The sequence below is a fragment of the Rhinoderma darwinii genome (genome assembly GCF_050947455.1).
Source record: "Rhinoderma darwinii isolate aRhiDar2 chromosome 5 unlocalized genomic scaffold, aRhiDar2.hap1 SUPER_5_unloc_37, whole genome shotgun sequence".
In the NCBI taxonomy this organism is placed as follows: Eukaryota; Metazoa; Chordata; class Amphibia; order Anura; family Rhinodermatidae; genus Rhinoderma; species Rhinoderma darwinii.
In genome coordinates this window covers 316,722-329,351 of record NW_027461795.1, presented here as the reverse complement: position 1 = coordinate 329,351, position 12,630 = coordinate 316,722, and the positions used below count along the sequence as shown (strand labels likewise).

Here is a 12,630-nt window from a genome sequence, read left to right as displayed (position 1 = left end):
GCAGCAAGTGCATGCCCACAGCCACCCCTTGTTCCTTCACACCTTGTATCAGCTGTAATCCAGTCCAGTCCAGTGCTGCCTGCTGAGCAGCACTGACCAACACTGCCTGGGCCCAGGCTTTTATCTCTGAGGCCCCATTATGATGTCAGAAAGCTGGCTCTGGAATCCTGAGGGCTCCACTATGACACGTGCAAAGTTCCGTCTGAACTTTATATAAGACGGTGAGGCTCAGTCAGTCACTCAGTGTTGCCTGAGAGGGCAACACTGCAACAGCCGGCCGCCAGGCTGTCTTTTTTTTGCACAGCTAGTTGCCTCCAGGAGGCCACAGGAGGGAGACAAGGGACTGCAAAATGGAAAATAGGCATCCACCAACTTTACAGACAACTTCTCCTTGCTCCTACAACCTCCATCCTTGCACAGTTTGTTATTCTTCTAGGTAACATAGTAACAAATCCAAATTGCTGCTCTCTTTGTAGGCAAGCAAGGCTTTGTTGCAACTGCAATTCTTACTTCTTCTTGAAATGTAGGGACGACAGTACATTCCATCACATCCATCTAGTGTACACAGGTAGGTCCATTGTGGCGGGCAGGCGAGCGGGCGGGCTGCTTTATTGGCTGTTTGCTGTTCCCCTACTCCACTCCACTATTTGACTGTTGTGCTGCATCAATCAATCAATCAATCAATCAATCAATCAATCAATCAATCAATCAATCAATCAATCAATCAATCAGTGGCTGGCTCAGGTGCAGCTCTTTAACTTACCTAAAAGGGAGGGCGGAGAGAAGACAAGGAAGGTGAATGAGGTGTTCCAATGTGAAATGCCGGAAACACAGAAACACAGACGACACACAACAAGAGGTGGCAATCTATTCATTAATTGCATTTAATCAATGAGCTCATTATCACTCATGCATTGTCCAACAGGTGTTGAAATAATGGGATTAAAAGGGGAGATCCCTTCAGAAAGACAGAAACAATAGCAAAGACAAAAAACACTTTTGGAATCTGCTTTTAGTCAACACATAAGGAAAGGGTGCACCGGTCCTGGAAATACTGCAATACCAGGTCAATGCGTGGAGTGGACAGAGCAAGCTCTATTTCCATCTCCCTGTTCTAAAAATCCATTTAATATATGGTCCCCAGATAGGGGACGTATCAGATATTAAACTGATAAGAACAGATACTACACTTGATCTTAGCCAAAAGGCCGAGAAGCGATAACCCGAACGGGCCGCGCGTTGCCCGAGCCTGCCCGATACTGCTGTTCAGCCCTTGCAGCGATTCAGCCTACTTCTAGGCAATTCCATGGGGCCCTGCAGGCTCACACACTCACAGCTACACGGGAGGTGAATAAAGGCCGGAGAGGAAGCCAGACAGGATTTGCTTCTTTTGCTTGCACCACAATGCAGTGCTGAAAGAGGAGGAATCTACATAAAAACGCCTTCCTGGCAACGCCCAAATGCCCTGCTGCCATGCAGATAAACACTGGCAGCGGCAGCAAGTGCATGCCCACAGCCACCCCTTGTTCCTTCACACCTTGTATCAGCTGTAATCCAGTCCAGTCCAGTGCTGCCTGCTGAGCAGCACTGACCAACACTGCCTGGGCCCAGGCTTTTATCTCTGAGGCCCCATTATGATGTCAGAAAGCTGGCTCTGGAATCCTGAGGGCTCCACTATGACACGTGCAAAGTTCCGTCTGAACTTTATATAAGACGGTGAGGCTCAGTCAGTCACTCAGTGTTGCCTGAGAGGGCAACACTGCAACAGCCGGCCGCCAGGCTGTCTTTTTTTTGCACAGCTAGTTGCCTCCAGGAGGCCACAAGAGGGAGACAAGGGACTGCAAAATGGAAAATAGGCATCCACCAACTTTACAGACAACTTCTCCTTGCTCCTACAACCTCCATCCTTGCACAGTTTGTTATTCTTCTAGGTAACATAGTAACAAATCCAAATTGCTGCTCTCTTTGTAGGCAAGCAAGGCTTTGTTGCAACTGCAATTCTTACTTCTTCTTGAAATGTAGGGACGACAGTACATTCCATCACATCCATCTAGTGTACACAGGTAGGTCCATTGTGGCGGGCAGGCGAGCGGGCGGGCTGCTTTATTGGCTGTTTGCTGTTCCCCTACTCCACTCCACTATTTGACTGTTGTGCTGCATCAATCAATCAATCAATCAATCAATCAATCAATCAATCAATCAGTGGCTGGCTCAGGTGCAGCTCTTTAACTTACCTAAAAGGGAGGGCGGAGAGAAGACAAGGAAGGTGAATGAGGTGTTCCAATGTGAAATGCCGGAAACACAGAAACACAGACGACACACAACAAGAGGTGGCAATCTATTCATTAATTGCATTTAATCAATGAGCTCATTATCACTCATGCATTGTCCAACAGGTGTTGAAATAATGGGATTAAAAGGGGAGATCCCGTCAGAAAGACAGAAACAATAGCAAAGACAAAAAACACTTTTGGAATCTGCTTTTAGTCAACACATAAGGAAAGGGTGCACCGGTCCTGGAAATACTGCAATACCAGGTCAATGCGTGGAGTGGACAGAGCAAGCTCTATTTCCATCTCCCTGTTCTAAAAATCCATTTAATATATGGTCCCCAGATAGGGGACGTATCAGATATTAAACTGATAAGAACAGATACTACACTTGATCTTAGCCAAAAGGCCGAGAAGCGATAACCCGAACGGGCCGCGCGTTGCCCGAGCCTGCCCGATACTGCTGTTCAGCCCTTGCAGCGATTCAGCCTACTTCTAGGCAATTCCATGGGGCCCTGCAGGCTCACACACTCACAGCTACACGGGAGGTGAATAAAGGCCGGAGAGGAAGCCAGACAGGATTTGCTTCTTTTGCTTGCACCACAATGCAGTGCTGAAAGAGGAGGAATCTACATAAAAACGCCTTCCTGGCAACGCCCAAATGCCCTGCTGCCATGCAGATAAACACTGGCAGCGGCAGCAAGTGCATGCCCACAGCCACCCCTTGTTCCTTCACACCTTGTATCAGCTGTAATCCAGTCCAGTCCAGTGCTGCCTGCTGAGCAGCACTGACCAACACTGCCTGGGCCCAGGCTTTTATCTCTGAGGCCCCATTATGATGTCAGAAAGCTGGCTCTGGAATCCTGAGGGCTCCACTATGACACGTGCAAAGTTCCGTCTGAACTTTATATAAGACGGTGAGGCTCAGTCAGTCACTCAGTGTTGCCTGAGAGGGCAACACTGCAACAGCCGGCCGCCAGGCTGTCTTTTTTTTGCACAGCTAGTTGCCTCCAGGAGGCCACAAGAGGGAGACAAGGGACTGCAAAATGGAAAATAGGCATCCACCAACTTTACAGACAACTTCTCCTTGCTCCTACAACCTCCATCCTTGCACAGTTTGTTATTCTTCTAGGTAACATAGTAACAAATCCAAATTGCTGCTCTCTTTGTAGGCAAGCAAGGCTTTGTTGCAACTGCAATTCTTACTTCTTCTTGAAATGTAGGGACGACAGTACATTCCATCACATCCATCTAGTGTACACAGGTAGGTCCATTGTGGCGGGCAGGCGAGCGGGCGGGCTGCTTTATTGGCTGTTTGCTGTTCCCCTACTCCACTCCACTATTTGACTGTTGTGCTGCATCAATCAATCAATCAATCAATCAAGCAATCAATCAGTGGCTGGCTCAGGTGCAGCTCTTTAACTTACCTAAAAGGGAGGGCGGAGAGAAGACAAGGAAGGTGAATGAGGTGTTCCAATGTGAAATGCCGGAAACACAGAAACACAGACGACACACAACAAGAGGTGGCAATCTATTCATTAATTGCATTTAATCAATGAGCTCATTATCACTCATGCATTGTCCAACAGGTGTTGAAATAATGGGATTAAAAGGGGAGATCCCTTCAGAAAGACAGAAACAATAGCAAAGACAAAAAACACTTTTGGAATCTGCTTTTAGTCAACACATAAGGAAAGGGTGCACCGGTCCTGGAAATACTGCAATACCAGGTCAATGCGTGGAGTGGACAGAGCAAGCTCTATTTCCATCTCCCTGTTCTAAAAATCCATTTAATATATGGTCCCCAGATAGGGGACGTATCAGATATTAAACTGATAAGAACAGATACTACACTTGATCTTAGCCAAAAGGCCGAGAAGCGATAACCCGAACGGGCCGCGCGTTGCCCGAGCCTGCCCGATACTGCTGTTCAGCCCTTGCAGCGATTCAGCCTACTTCTAGGCAATTCCATGGGGCCCTGCAGGCTCACACACTCACAGCTACACGGGAGGTGAATAAAGGCCGGAGAGGAAGCCAGACAGGATTTGCTTCTTTTGCTTGCACCACAATGCAGTGCTGAAAGAGGAGGAATCTACATAAAAACGCCTTCCTGGCAACGCCCAAATGCCCTGCTGCCATGCAGATAAACACTGGCAGCGGCAGCAAGTGCATGCCCACAGCCACCCCTTGTTCCTTCACACCTTGTATCAGCTGTAATCCAGTCCAGTCCAGTGCTGCCTGCTGAGCAGCACTGACCAACACTGCCTGGGCCCAGGCTTTTATCTCTGAGGCCCCATTATGATGTCAGAAAGCTGGCTCTGGAATCCTGAGGGCTCCACTATGACACGTGCAAAGTTCCGTCTGAACTTTATATAAGACGGTGAGGCTCAGTCAGTCACTCAGTGTTGCCTGAGAGGGCAACACTGCAACAGCCGGCCGCCAGGCTGTCTTTTTTTTGCACAGCTAGTTGCCTCCAGGAGGCCACAAGAGGGAGACAAGGGACTGCAAAATGGAAAATAGGCATCCACCAACTTTACAGACAACTTCTCCTTGCTCCTACAACCTCCATCCTTGCACAGTTTGTTATTCTTCTAGGTAACATAGTAACAAATCCAAATTGCTGCTCTCTTTGTAGGCAAGCAAGGCTTTGTTGCAACTGCAATTCTTACTTCTTCTTGAAATGTAGGGACGACAGTACATTCCATCACATCCATCTAGTGTACACAGGTAGGTCCATTGTGGCGGGCAGGCGAGCGGGCGAGCTGCTTTATTGGCTGTTTGCTGTTCCCCTACTCCACTCCACTATTTGACTGTTGTGCTGCATCAATCAATCAATCAATCAATCAATCAATCAATCAATCAATCAATCAATCAGTGGCTGGCTCAGGTGCAGCTCTTTAACTTACCTAAAAGGGAGGGCGGAGAGAAGACAAGGAAGGTGAATGAGGTGTTCCAATGTGAAATGCCGGAAACACAGAAACACAGACGACACACAACAAGAGGTGGCAATCTATTCATTAATTGCATTTAATCAATGAGCTCATTATCACTCATGCATTGTCCAACAGGTGTTGAAATAATGGGATTAAAAGGGGAGATCCCTTCAGAAAGACAGAAACAATAGCAAAGACAAAAAACACTTTTGGAATCTGCTTTTAGTCAACACATAAGGAAAGGGTGCACCGGTCCTGGAAATACTGCAATACCAGGTCAATGCGTGGAGTGGACAGAGCAAGCTCTATTTCCATCTCCCTGTTCTAAAAATCCATTTAATATATGGTCCCCAGATAGGGGACGTATCAGATATTAAACTGATAAGAACAGATACTACACTTGATCTTAGCCAAAAGGCCGAGAAGCGATAACCCGAACGGGCCGCGCGTTGCCCGAGCCTGCCCGATACTGCTGTTCAGCCCTTGCAGCGATTCAGCCTACTTCTAGGCAATTCCATGGGGCCCTGCAGGCTCACACACTCACAGCTACACGGGAGGTGAATAAAGGCCGGAGAGGAAGCCAGACAGGATTTGCTTCTTTTGCTTGCACCACAATGCAGTGCTGAAAGAGGAGGAATCTACATAAAAACGCCTTCCTGGCAACGCCCAAATGCCCTGCTGCCATGCAGATAAACACTGGCAGCGGCAGCAAGTGCATGCCCACAGCCACCCCTTGTTCCTTCACACCTTGTATCAGCTGTAATCCAGTCCAGTCCAGTGCTGCCTGCTGAGCAGCACTGACCAACACTGCCTGGGCCCAGGCTTTTATCTCTGAGGCCCCATTATGATGTCAGAAAGCTGGCTCTGGAATCCTGAGGGCTCCACTATGACACGTGCAAAGTTCCGTCTGAACTTTATATAAGACGGTGAGGCTCAGCCAGTCACTCAGTGTTGCCTGAGAGGGCAACACTGCAACAGCCGGCCGCCAGGCTGTCTTTTTTTTGCACAGCTAGTTGCCTCCAGGAGGCCACAAGAGGGAGACAAGGGACTGCAAAATGGAAAATAGGCATCCACCAACTTTACAGACAACTTCTCCTTGCTCCTACAACCTCCATCCTTGCACAGTTTGTTATTCTTCTAGGTAACATAGTAACAAATCCAAATTGCTGCTCTCTTTGTAGGCAAGCAAGGCTTTGTTGCAACTGCAATTCTTACTTCTTCTTGAAATGTAGGGACGACAGTACATTCCATCACATCCATCTATTGTACACAGGTAGGTCCATTGTGGCGGGCAGGCGAGCGGGCGGGCTGCTTTATTGGCTGTTTGCTGTTCCCCTACTCCACTCCACTATTTGACTGTTGTGCTGCATCAATCAATCAATCAATCAATCAATCAATCAATCAATCAGTGGCTGGCTCAGGTGCAGCTCTTTAACTTACCTAAAAGGGAGGGCGGAGAGAAGACAAGGAAGGTGAATGAGGTGTTCCAATGTGAAATGCCGGAAACACAGAAACACAGACGACACACAACAAGAGGTGGCAATCTATTCATTAATTGCATTTAATCAATGAGCTCATTATCACTCATGCATTGTCCAACAGGTGTTGAAATAATGGGATTAAAAGGGGAGATCCCTTCAGAAAGACAGAAACAATAGCAAAGACAAAAAACACTTTTGGAATCTGCTTTTAGTCAACACATAAGGAAAGGGTGCACCGGTCCTGGAAATACTGCAATACCAGGTCAATGCGTGGAGTGGACAGAGCAAGCTCTATTTCCATCTCCCTGTTCTAAAAATCCATTTAATATATGGTCCCCAGATAGGGGACGTATCAGATATTAAACTGATAAGAACAGATACTACACTTGATCTTAGCCAAAAGGCCGAGAAGCGATAACCCGAACGGGCCGCGCGTTGCCCGAGCCTGCCCGATACTGCTGTTCAGCCCTTGCAGCGATTCAGCCTACTTCTAGGCAATTCCATGGGGCCCTGCAGGCTCACACACTCACAGCTACACGGGAGGTGAATAAAGGCCGGAGAGGAAGCCAGACAGGATTTGCTTCTTTTGCTTGCACCACAATGCAGTGCTGAAAGAGGAGGAATCTACATAAAAACGCCTTCCTGGCAACGCCCAAATGCCCTGCTGCCATGCAGATAAACACTGGCAGCGGCAGCAAGTGCATGCCCACAGCCACCCCTTGTTCCTTCACACCTTGTATCAGCTGTAATCCAGTCCAGTCCAGTGCTGCCTGCTGAGCAGCACTGACCAACACTGCCTGGGCCCAGGCTTTTATCTCTGAGGCCCCATTATGATGTCAGAAAGCTGGCTCTGGAATCCTGAGGGCTCCACTATGACACGTGCAAAGTTCCGTCTGAACTTTATATAAGACGGTGAGGCTCAGTCAGTCACTCAGTGTTGCCTGAGAGGGCAACACTGCAACAGCCGGCCGCCAGGCTGTCTTTTTTTGCACAGCTAGTTGCCTCCAGGAGGCCACAAGAGGGAGACAAGGGACTGCAAAATGGAAAATAGGCATCCACCAACTTTACAGACAACTTCTCCTTGCTCCTACAACCTCCATCCTTGCACAGTTTGTTATTCTTCTAGGTAACATAGTAACAAATCCAAATTGCTGCTCTCTTTGTAGGCAAGCAAGGCTTTGTTGCAACTGCAATTCTTACTTCTTCTTGAAATGTAGGGACGACAGTACATTCCATCACATCCATCTAGTGTACACAGGTAGGTCCATTGTGGCGGGCAGGCGAGTGGGCGGGCTGCTTTATTGGCTGTTTGCTGTTCCCCTACTCCACTCCACTATTTGACTGTTGTGCTGCATCAATCAATCAATCAATCAATCAATCAATCAATCAATCAATCAATCAATCAATCAATCAAGCAATCAATCAGTGGCTGGCTCAGGTGCAGCTCTTTAACTTACCTAAAAGGGAGGGCGGAGAGAAGACAAGGAAGGTGAATGAGGTGTTCCAATGTGAAATGCCGGAAACACAGAAACACAGACGACACACAACAAGAGGTGGCAATCTATTCATTAATTGCATTTAATCAATGAGCTCATTATCACTCATGCATTGTCCAACAGGTGTTGAAATAATGGGATTAAAAGGGGAGATCCCTTCAGAAAGACAGAAACAATAGCAAAGACAAAAAACACTTTTGGAATCTGCTTTTAGTCAACACATAAGGAAAGGGTGCACCGGTCCTGGAAATACTGCAATACCAGGTCAATGCGTGGAGTGGACAGAGCAAGCTCTATTTCCATCTCCCTGTTCTAAAAATCCATTTAATATATGGTCCCCAGATAGGGGACGTATCAGATATTAAACTGATAAGAACAGATACTACACTTGATCTTAGCCAAAAGGCCGAGAAGCGATAACCCGAACGGGCCGCGCGTTGCCCGAGCCTGCCCGATACTGCTGTTCAGCCCTTGCAGCGATTCAGCCTACTTCTAGGCAATTCCATGGGGCCCTGCAGGCTCACACACTCACAGCTACACGGGAGGTGAATAAAGGCCGGAGAGGAAGCCAGACAGGATTTGCTTCTTTTGCTTGCACCACAATGCAGTGCTGAAAGAGGAGGAATCTACATAAAAACGCCTTCCTGGCAACGCCCAAATGCCCTGCTGCCATGCAGATAAACACTGGCAGCGGCAGCAAGTGCATGCCCACAGCCACCCCTTGTTCCTTCACACCTTGTATCAGCTGTAATCCAGTCCAGTCCAGTGCTGCCTGCTGAGCAGCACTGACCAACACTGCCTGGGCCCAGGCTTTTATCTCTGAGGCCCCATTATGATGTCAGAAAGCTGGCTCTGGAATCCTGAGGGCTCCACTATGACACGTGCAAAGTTCCGTCTGAACTTTATATAAGACGGTGAGGCTCAGTCAGTCACTCAGTGTTGCCTGAGAGGGCAACACTGCAACAGCCGGCCGCCAGGCTGTCTTTTTTTTGCACAGCTAGTTGCCTCCAGGAGGCCACAAGAGGGAGACAAGGGACTGCAAAATGGAAAATAGGCATCCACCAACTTTACAGACAACTTCTCCTTGCTCCTACAACCTCCATCCTTGCACAGTTTGTTATTCTTCTAGGTAACATAGTAACAAATCCAAATTGCTGCTCTCTTTGTAGGCAAGCAAGGCTTTGTTGCAACTGCAATTCTTACTTCTTCTTGAAATGTAGGGACGACAGTACATTCCATCACATCCATCTAGTGTACACAGGTAGGTCCATTGTGGCGGGCAGGCGAGCGGGCGGGCTGCTTTATTGGCTGTTTGCTGTTCCCCTACTCCACTCCACTATTTGACTGTTGTGCTGCATCAATCAATCAATCAATCAATCAATCAATCAATCAATCAATCAATGGCTGGCTCAGGTGCAGCTCTTTAACTTACCTAAAAGGGAGGGCGGAGAGAAGACAAGGAAGGTGAATGAGGTGTTCCAATGTGAAATGCCGGAAACACAGAAACACAGACGACACACAACAAGATGTGGCAATCTATTCATTAATTGCATTTAATCAATGAGCTCATTATCACTCATGCATTGTCCAACAGGTGTTGAAATAATGGGATTAAAAGGGGAGATCCCTTCAGAAAGACAGAAACAATAGCAAAGACAAAAAACACTTTTGGAATCTGCTTTTAGTCAACACATAAGGAAAGGGTGCACCGGTCCTGGAAATACTGCAATACCAGGTCAATGCGTGGAGTGGACAGAGCAAGCTCTATTTCCATCTCCCTGTTCTAAAAATCCATTTAATATATGGTCCCCAGATAGGGGACGTATCAGATATTAAACTGATAAGAACAGATACTACACTTGATCTTAGCCAAAAGGCCGAGAAGCGATAACCCGAACGGGCCGCGCGTTGCCCGAGCCTGCCCGATACTGCTGTTCAGCCCTTGCAGCGATTCAGCCTACTTCTAGGCAATTCCATGGGGCCCTGCAGGCTCACACACTCACAGCTACACGGGAGGTGAATAAAGGCCGGAGAGGAAGCCAGACAGGATTTGCTTCTTTTGCTTGCACCACAATGCAGTGCTGAAAGAGGAGGAATCTACATAAAAACGCCTTCCTGGCAACGCCCAAATGCCCTGCTGCCATGCAGATAAACACTGGCAGCGGCAGCAAGTGCATGCCCACAGCCACCCCTTGTTCCTTCACACCTTGTATCAGCTGTAATCCAGTCCAGTCCAGTGCTGCCTGCTGAGCAGCACTGACCAACACTGCCTGGGCCCAGGCTTTTATCTCTGAGGCCCCATTATGATGTCAGAAAGCTGGCTCTGGAATCCTGAGGGCTCCACTATGACACGTGCAAAGTTCCGTCTGAACTTTATATAAGACGGTGAGGCTCAGTCAGTCACTCAGTGTTGCCTGAGAGGGCAACACTGCAACAGCCGGCCGCCAGGCTGTCTTTTTTTTGCACAGCTAGTTGCCTCCAGGAGGCCACAAGAGGGAGACAAGGGACTGCAAAATGGAAAATAGGCATCCACCAACTTTACAGACAACTTCTCCTTGCTCCTACAACCTCCATCCTTGCACAGTTTGTTATTCTTCTAGGTAACATAGTAACAAATCCAAATTGCTGCTCTCTTTGTAGGCAAGCAAGGCTTTGTTGCAACTGCAATTCTTACTTCTTCTTGAAATGTAGGGACGACAGTACATTCCATCACATCCATCTAGTGTACACAGGTAGGTCCATTGTGGCGGGCAGGCGAGCGGGCGGGCTGCTTTATTGGCTGTTTGCTGTTCCCCTACTCCACTCCACTATTTGACTGTTGTGCTGCATCAATCAATCAATCAATCAATCAATCAATCAATCAATCAATCAGTGGCTGGCTCAGGTGCAGCTCTTTAACTTACCTAAAAGGGAGGGCGGAGAGAAGACAAGGAAGGTGAATGAGGTGTTCCAATGTGAAATGCCGGAAACACAGAAACACAGACGACACACAACAAGAGGTGGCAATCTATTCATTAATTGCATTTAATCAATGAGCTCATTATCACTCATGCATTGTCCAACAGGTGTTGAAATAATGGGATTAAAAGGGGAGATCCCTTCAGAAAGACAGAAACAATAGCAAAGACAAAAAACACTTTTGGAATCTGCTTTTAGTCAACACATAAGGAAAGGGTGCACCGGTCCTGGAAATACTGCAATACCAGGTCAATGCGTGGAGTGGACAGAGCAAGCTCTATTTCCATCTCCCTGTTCTAAAAATCCATTTAATATATGGTCCCCAGATAGGGGACGTATCAGATATTAAACTGATAAGAACAGATACTACACTTGATCTTAGCCAAAAGGCCGAGAAGCGATAACCCGAACGGGCCGCGCGTTGCCCGAGCCTGCCCGATACTGCTGTTCAGCCCTTGCAGCGATTCAGCCTACTTCTAGGCAATTCCATGGGGCCCTGCAGGCTCACACACTCACAGCTACACGGGAGGTGAATAAAGGCCGGAGAGGAAGCCAGACAGGATTTGCTTCTTTTGCTTGCACCACAATGCAGTGCTGAAAGAGGAGGAATCTACATAAAAACGCCTTCCTGGCAACGCCCAAATGCCCTGCTGCCATGCAGATAAACACTGGCAGCGGCAGCAAGTGCATGCCCACAGCCACCCCTTGTTCCTTCACACCTTGTATCAGCTGTAATCCAGTCCAGTCCAGTGCTGCCTGCTGAGCAGCACTGACCAACACTGCCTGGGCCCAGGCTTTTATCTCTGAGGCCCCATTATGATGTCAGAAAGCTGGCTCTGGAATCCTGAGGGCTCCACTATGACACGTGCAAAGTTCCGTCTGAACTTTATATAAGACGGTGAGGCTCAGTCAGTCACTCAGTGTTGCCTGAGAGGGCAACACTGCAACAGCCGGCCGCCAGGCTGTCTTTTTTTTGCACAGCTAGTTGCCTCCAGGAGGCCACAAGAGGGAGACAAGGGACTGCAAAATGGAAAATAGGCATCCACCAACTTTACAGACAACTTCTCCTTGCTCCTACAACCTCCATCCTTGCACAGTTTGTTATTCTTCTAGGTAACATAGTAACAAATCCAAATTGCTGCTCTCTTTGTAGGCAAGCAAGGCTTTGTTGCAACTGCAATTCTTACTTCTTCTTGAAATGTAGGGACGACAGTACATTCCATCACATCCATCTAGTGTACACAGGTAGGTCCATTGTGGCGGGCAGGCGAGCGGGCGGGCTGCTTTATTGGCTGTTTGCTGTTCCCCTACTCCACTCCACTATTTGACTGTTGTGCTGCATCAATCAATCAATCAATCAATCAATCAATCAATCAATCAATCAGTGGCTGGCTCAGGTGCAGCTCTTTAACTTACCTAAAAGGGAGGGCGGAGAGAAGACAAGGAAGGTGAATGAGGTGTTCCAATGTGAAATGCCGGAAACACAGAAACA

The 12,630-nt window shown here is 47.9% G+C and overlaps 8 non-coding genes across 8 annotated transcripts; all 8 read right to left on the bottom strand.

The window, feature by feature from the left end:
• Positions 1-1,029: 1,029 nt before the first annotated feature.
• LOC142691517 (U2 spliceosomal RNA) lies at positions 1,030-1,220 on the bottom strand. The gene has a single exon (XR_012860062.1). It is a non-coding gene; the product is annotated as a U2 spliceosomal RNA (small nuclear RNA).
• Positions 1,221-2,500: 1,280 nt separating this feature from the next.
• LOC142691515 (U2 spliceosomal RNA) lies at positions 2,501-2,691 on the bottom strand. Its single transcript, XR_012860061.1, has one exon. It is a non-coding gene; the product is annotated as a U2 spliceosomal RNA (small nuclear RNA).
• A 1,272-nt stretch (positions 2,692-3,963) lies between these two features.
• LOC142691514 (U2 spliceosomal RNA) lies at positions 3,964-4,154 on the bottom strand. The gene has a single exon (XR_012860060.1). It is a non-coding gene; the product is annotated as a U2 spliceosomal RNA (small nuclear RNA).
• Positions 4,155-5,442: 1,288 nt separating this feature from the next.
• Positions 5,443-5,633, bottom strand: LOC142691513 (U2 spliceosomal RNA). The gene has a single exon (XR_012860059.1). It is a non-coding gene; the product is annotated as a U2 spliceosomal RNA (small nuclear RNA).
• Positions 5,634-6,909: 1,276 nt separating this feature from the next.
• Positions 6,910-7,100, bottom strand: LOC142691512 (U2 spliceosomal RNA). The gene has a single exon (XR_012860058.1). It is a non-coding gene; the product is annotated as a U2 spliceosomal RNA (small nuclear RNA).
• Positions 7,101-8,407: 1,307 nt separating this feature from the next.
• Positions 8,408-8,598, bottom strand: LOC142691511 (U2 spliceosomal RNA). Its single transcript, XR_012860057.1, has one exon. It is a non-coding gene; the product is annotated as a U2 spliceosomal RNA (small nuclear RNA).
• A 1,280-nt stretch (positions 8,599-9,878) lies between these two features.
• Positions 9,879-10,069, bottom strand: LOC142691510 (U2 spliceosomal RNA). Its single transcript, XR_012860056.1, has one exon. It is a non-coding gene; the product is annotated as a U2 spliceosomal RNA (small nuclear RNA).
• A 1,280-nt stretch (positions 10,070-11,349) lies between these two features.
• LOC142691509 (U2 spliceosomal RNA) lies at positions 11,350-11,540 on the bottom strand. Its single transcript, XR_012860055.1, has one exon. It is a non-coding gene; the product is annotated as a U2 spliceosomal RNA (small nuclear RNA).
• Positions 11,541-12,630: the final 1,090 nt, after the last annotated feature.